At 38.3% G+C, this 5343-nt stretch overlaps 1 long non-coding RNA gene across 1 annotated transcript; it reads right to left on the bottom strand.

Moving 5' to 3' along the window:
- Positions 1-292: 292 nt before the first annotated feature.
- LOC117293258 lies at positions 293-2711 on the bottom strand. Its single transcript, XR_004519407.1, has 3 exons — positions 2628-2711; positions 1302-1477; positions 293-340 (listed from the first exon to the last, which is right to left on the bottom strand). It is a non-coding gene; the product is annotated as an uncharacterized LOC117293258 (long non-coding RNA).
- Positions 2712-5343: the final 2632 nt, after the last annotated feature.

Here is a 5343-nt window from a genome sequence, read left to right on the forward strand (position 1 = left end):
AAGGACAAAGCAAGCATGGTTAAGTGTCTTGTTAAAGGACATGAGTGTCATAACCGAGACTTGAACCACATGCTGCTGATAACAAACACTACAGCTTGAGTCTGGTGCTCTTATCCACTCGACCACTACATGCCATAATTGAGATTGAAACCAAAGAAAAGAAAAAAGACAGCACATTTTATCAAACAAGATTTAGTGTTACCACTGACCTTTCTCTGCACTCGTTACACCTCACAAAATGTGACGTCTGTCTCTAACCCACTTGCAAGATCTAGCTCAGGTAGAAGCACTTCTCCGATCGATGTTTTGTCTCAAGTCACTTCTTCATGTATCTTAAAAGCTATGAAGAGAAGGGGTGTTAACATAGACTTTTTCGCAAATACTTGGGACATGCACAGTAGCTGTTGAATAAGCAGGTGCATGCTGGTCTAGCTAGTTTGATCGCTAGCTAGACCAGCATGCATCTCAATCAACAGTTACAATTGTGCAATGGGTATTTGCGAAAAGGTCTATGCTGTGGAAGGAAAAGTTAGCCCTTAGCCTACAGCGAAAAGAGAATAACTTGATGACTTCTCTTACGCGCCGCTCATTAGAGAATTAAATTTTTCCTGTACTACTCTAGTCTTCTAAAAACTGAAATGTTTGGGTTTTTTTTGGGGGGGGGAAGGTGGAGATATTTTTTCTTGCCTCAGAATGAGTAATCTCAGTTGATATAAATATCAGAGATCAGGAACATAAACAGTATAATTTAGCTTTACTAAATTTGAATCAATTTAATATTCCAAAATTAAGAAACTATACATCTGGTTTACAATACACTACACATGCTTTCTTTTTTGAAGCAGCTTTACTGGATTTTAGTATGATTCATCAGCAACTAGTGGTATGTGGTCACCTCGTTTGAGTTCCTTACACTTAACTAAATATTTAGTAACACCAAAGAGAATACACTCTTTTTGAATTTTGTTAAAAAGACCCTAGATGACGTTTAGGTTTTACATAGGTGTTGCCTAATATATCTAACATGATTTCAGGCAAAATTGTTATGACAACTTTTAAATCTAACATGCCAATGTAGAATTTCAGCTTGAGACTTCCCTGGGAAAGTTGTCCAAGTGAAATGAGGATCCAAACCTAACAAAGAGGCATCACTGGCTACGACCAACATGCCACACAAAGAAAAGCCCATAATGTTGTCTACATCACCATGAAACCGTACAAGTTGACAACATCTACAAGTACTGAGTCAAGCTTCCTGCAGAGAATCATTGGGGATGGAATTGGGTTAGATCTTCTCTTACCATTTGATGTCTCCAAGATCTTGTTTACCTTTGTAGGACTCCAAATCGTCAGAAAACCAATACCACACACTCCATAGAAACCTTCAACTTCATGGATCAGTCAGAATCTTCAATAAGGCACACTCCATAGAAATCTTCAACTTCACTGGTCAGCCAGCCAGAGTAGGGGAAAAGACCTGAAAAGAAAAGACAAACAAACCCATTTAAAACTAAAATTTAGGAAAGATCCTGCCATCACCATTTTACGCATTGTTACCAAATAAATCTCTTCTTTGACTAAATAATATTAACAGTAAGAAGAACACGGTATCCATACAAGGGATGCTCTGGCGAAAGGAATGAAACAAAAGTATCTAGTGAAAAGCAGCAGTCAAAAAGTGGCCTCTTTAATATTATGAATTATTTAGATGACATGTTAGGGATATTAAGTGGCAGGTTGTTCCAAAGTAGCGGACCAGCATGAGAAAATGCCCTGTCACCACAATTAGATACCAATTTATTTAGTAACGAAAGAAAAAGTGGTGGCAGGATGCAGAACTTTTTACCAAATTTGTGTCATCAAATGAAACATTGAAAGTCTGACATGAGTTAACTTCGCTGCTCTCAATTATATTAAGCATGAACAAAATACATTGGGGTACATGGGGCTCAACACAATATTTCCATGCTTTCAAGATTTTACATATGAAGAATTTTAAGTCTTAAAACAAATACCAAATAAATAAATATATATATTCCTTTGGTTCAAGGACCCCCCCCCCTGAACAAAACAACGAACAACAACCGCAACTATCTTGTCAACCAACAAAAAACAGTAGTCACTCTTCACATTTTAGTGCATAGGCCGACAGTCAATCAAGCCCCGCCTCTTCAGGGAGAGTTGACCACTCACAACCGCGGACACTCGCCCAAAGATCCAGACACACTAAACTCATTGCTACCCACGTTGGCTTTGTTATGACATGGTGGGCGGGGCTAAATGGTAAAAATATGTCGAAAATACATGTCGAACCGACCGCCATGTTTATAAATCACAAGTACAACAAAATACCCCATAATTTTCCCTAATAACGTATTCAGTCATAAAAGTTGCAGTCGGTTAAAGCAGTTAAAATGACAAATTTGCCACAATGTAGGCCCTATAGCCTGTTCTTTGAGCTTGTCCTTCATAAATCAGTGTTTTTGAGAGTGGGGAAGGTAGAAAGTGTCTTGAACTGTATTGAATTTCACCGAGATGTCGCGCAAGAAATATGACACTAGTGCGAAGTTCAGCTGTCAATAATTCCATTATGACAATGATTTTTGCAACAATATAGGGGTATTTACCTTTCATGGTTCGTGGACAGCAGCAACACAGTCCGTTGTCTCTTCGTTGAACAGTCGCCATGTCGCCATCCTCGCTTGGCCGGGTGCATGCAGCTCTGGTCCGGGGTTAGGTGTTGCAGCTTTCCTCCTCCCACTGGTTCTTGTGATAAAACTGGTCCCTAGGCTGGGTTCGTCTCTTCCGGTTGGGCACGTTGTCAAGTGCTGTCTACTGCCTGTCAACTTTGCCTGTCAACTTTTCAGAAGAAGTCCTGCCTTCACTCGGCATATTGGTGTGTGACTTCGGCCAACAAAAAGGTGCTCGCAAATAACTGAGTGAAAGCTCAACAGAGAAATATAAAGTCCGGCGAAAGTTCGGTCTATCTTTTTCTTGAGGCCTCTGGTCCGTCGTATATCTCAACAGCAATGTCGGCAATTTCTAAACAGTCTTTCATTACTTAACTCTGTGGTGACTTAATGAAGCAATTCACTCAAACTGGAGTCATTTACACTAAAGCCCAAATCACTCTAACTCTAAAATTGTTGATTTAGCAGACAAGAAAGTGTTCGTTTTAGCAGACGATAAATTGTGTTGTCGTCCTCGTGGAAAAATTCAACACGTGTGTTTAGCCCATGCATGCTGCTGTGGTGGTTAGAAACAGAGCATTGCATTGGACCATTTTGCGTCGTTTTCTTTCTCTATGATTGGACGCACAGAAATGCCTCATTTGCATAACAAAGAGATTTGCATATAACTTCCCACCGGGTTGGTACAGATAATGCAAGGATGGTCGAGATGCATGGAAACTTGTGTATGAACAAAAATAGAACGCTAAATGCTGTTTCTACGCTTTGTCGGCTTTGTACTTGTTTATGTTTTGGTGTTGGGGGTTTTCTGCTCAAAACAAGCAATGACATGTTATGTGCATTTGCTGAGTAAGTTTGGTTTGTTTGTTTTTTTGTTTATAGTTACAAATTATTGGATGCACATAAGTACATTGTTGTCGAATAAAATCACGGGAGGGGTGGGGGAGCTTTAGCCTCGTGACATGGGTAACAGTTTACCAAGTGATTAAAATTGCATTTTATACAACTCACACATCCATGCTTGTCATTTGAAATGTTGCTCACAATAAACACACAAATAGACACGAAAATGTCTGGTGTTTCAGTGTTATTACTTTTTAGAAATAACATAATATCACATACATAATAATCTTTGATTTTATTTGTACATAGCAGACTCGTCATCTTAAACGCAGTGGACACTTTTGGTAATTACTCAAAATAATTATTAGCATTAAACCTTTCTTGGTAACGAGTCATGGGGAGAGGTTGATAGCATTGTGAGAAACGGCTCCCTCTGAAGTAATGTAGTTTTCGAGAAAGAAGTAATTTTTTTGGCAAATTTGATTTCGAGACCTCCGATTTAGAACTTGAGGTCTCGAAATCAAGCATCTAAACGCACACAACTTCGTGTGACAAGGGTGGTTTTTCTTTCATTATTAACTCGCAACTTTGACGACCGATTGAGCTCAAAAGTTCACAGGTTTGTTATTTTATGCATATGTTAAGATACATCAACTGTGAGGGCTAGTCGTTGACAATTACCAATAGTTTCCAGTGTCTTTAAATTCAACTCTATTCAATTAAATTATATTTTTTTTAAAGGTATGGTAGAAACTGAAATAGAAGTGAGCTGAGCCCAATTTCAAAAAGCCTGTGTTGCAAGCACTGAAAACTTACTTAGCACACAACTTTTGCTTAGCATAATAAGGTTACCAGCCAGTACAGTTACCATTGCTGCAACACCCCCGTCAGAATTATCTGCTAAACAGCTTTATAGAATTGGTCCCTGTTGGTCTGGGTGTTTACATATACCGTTTCACCCACCAAACATTTTGTCATAGTTCTGTGTTCACATCGTATCTTGAAATGGCGTATTAGACATTCGTTCAGAAGTAGACAAATAAACAAATTTAAAACAATTTTTGAAAATCATAGACAATCAAGACCTGATTCCGGGAAGAAATGGATTACGAACAACTTGATTTTGTGTTTATCTCAATCGATAATCGATACTTCCTCAGTCGTACATTGTTTTGTTGCTGTTCAAATCGTACACAAATATTATGCAATTATTATTTGACAAAATAGAACTAGCTGTTGCAAACAACTTACCAACCAAATGGACCGAGAGTATAAATGCAAAAAATAGTTAATGGCCTGAAGTTTCGACCCTAGCAGAGTCTTTCTCGAAGGCTAAATGACAACACAACAAACATGGACAGGTAACTAAGTAAAACATAAGCAGTGAAGTGGTTATGTTTCACTTAGTTACCTGTTCATGTTTGTTATGTTGTCATTTAGCAATTATTATTTTTAAGTTTTTAGCTTCGTTTAGCTTTGCCTTGATTCCTAGTGCAGATGGGCCTGACCCCTTACCGGGTCGGACAGTTTCAATTTATTCAGCTTTCAAATAATCATTATTTTGGTGTTTGAAAAAAATCTGGCAGACCTACTTGAGAGTTAGAGTAAACACAAACACACGTCATGAAACAATAATTGTATACACAGTACCGAAATTGTACAGAAAACAAACACATTTTTGTAAACCTAAATATTTAAGGAAGACCATGGAGGTAGACTCAGCTATCTAGGGTTACTAAGTACTGAGTAGACAGTGCTCATAGGCACAACCAAATAACATTCTTTATCCACGATGCAAAAATAACAAATG

Source organism: Asterias rubens, chromosome 8, assembly GCF_902459465.1.
Source record: "Asterias rubens chromosome 8, eAstRub1.3, whole genome shotgun sequence".
Lineage (NCBI taxonomy): Eukaryota > Metazoa > Echinodermata > Asteroidea > Forcipulatida > Asteriidae > Asterias > Asterias rubens.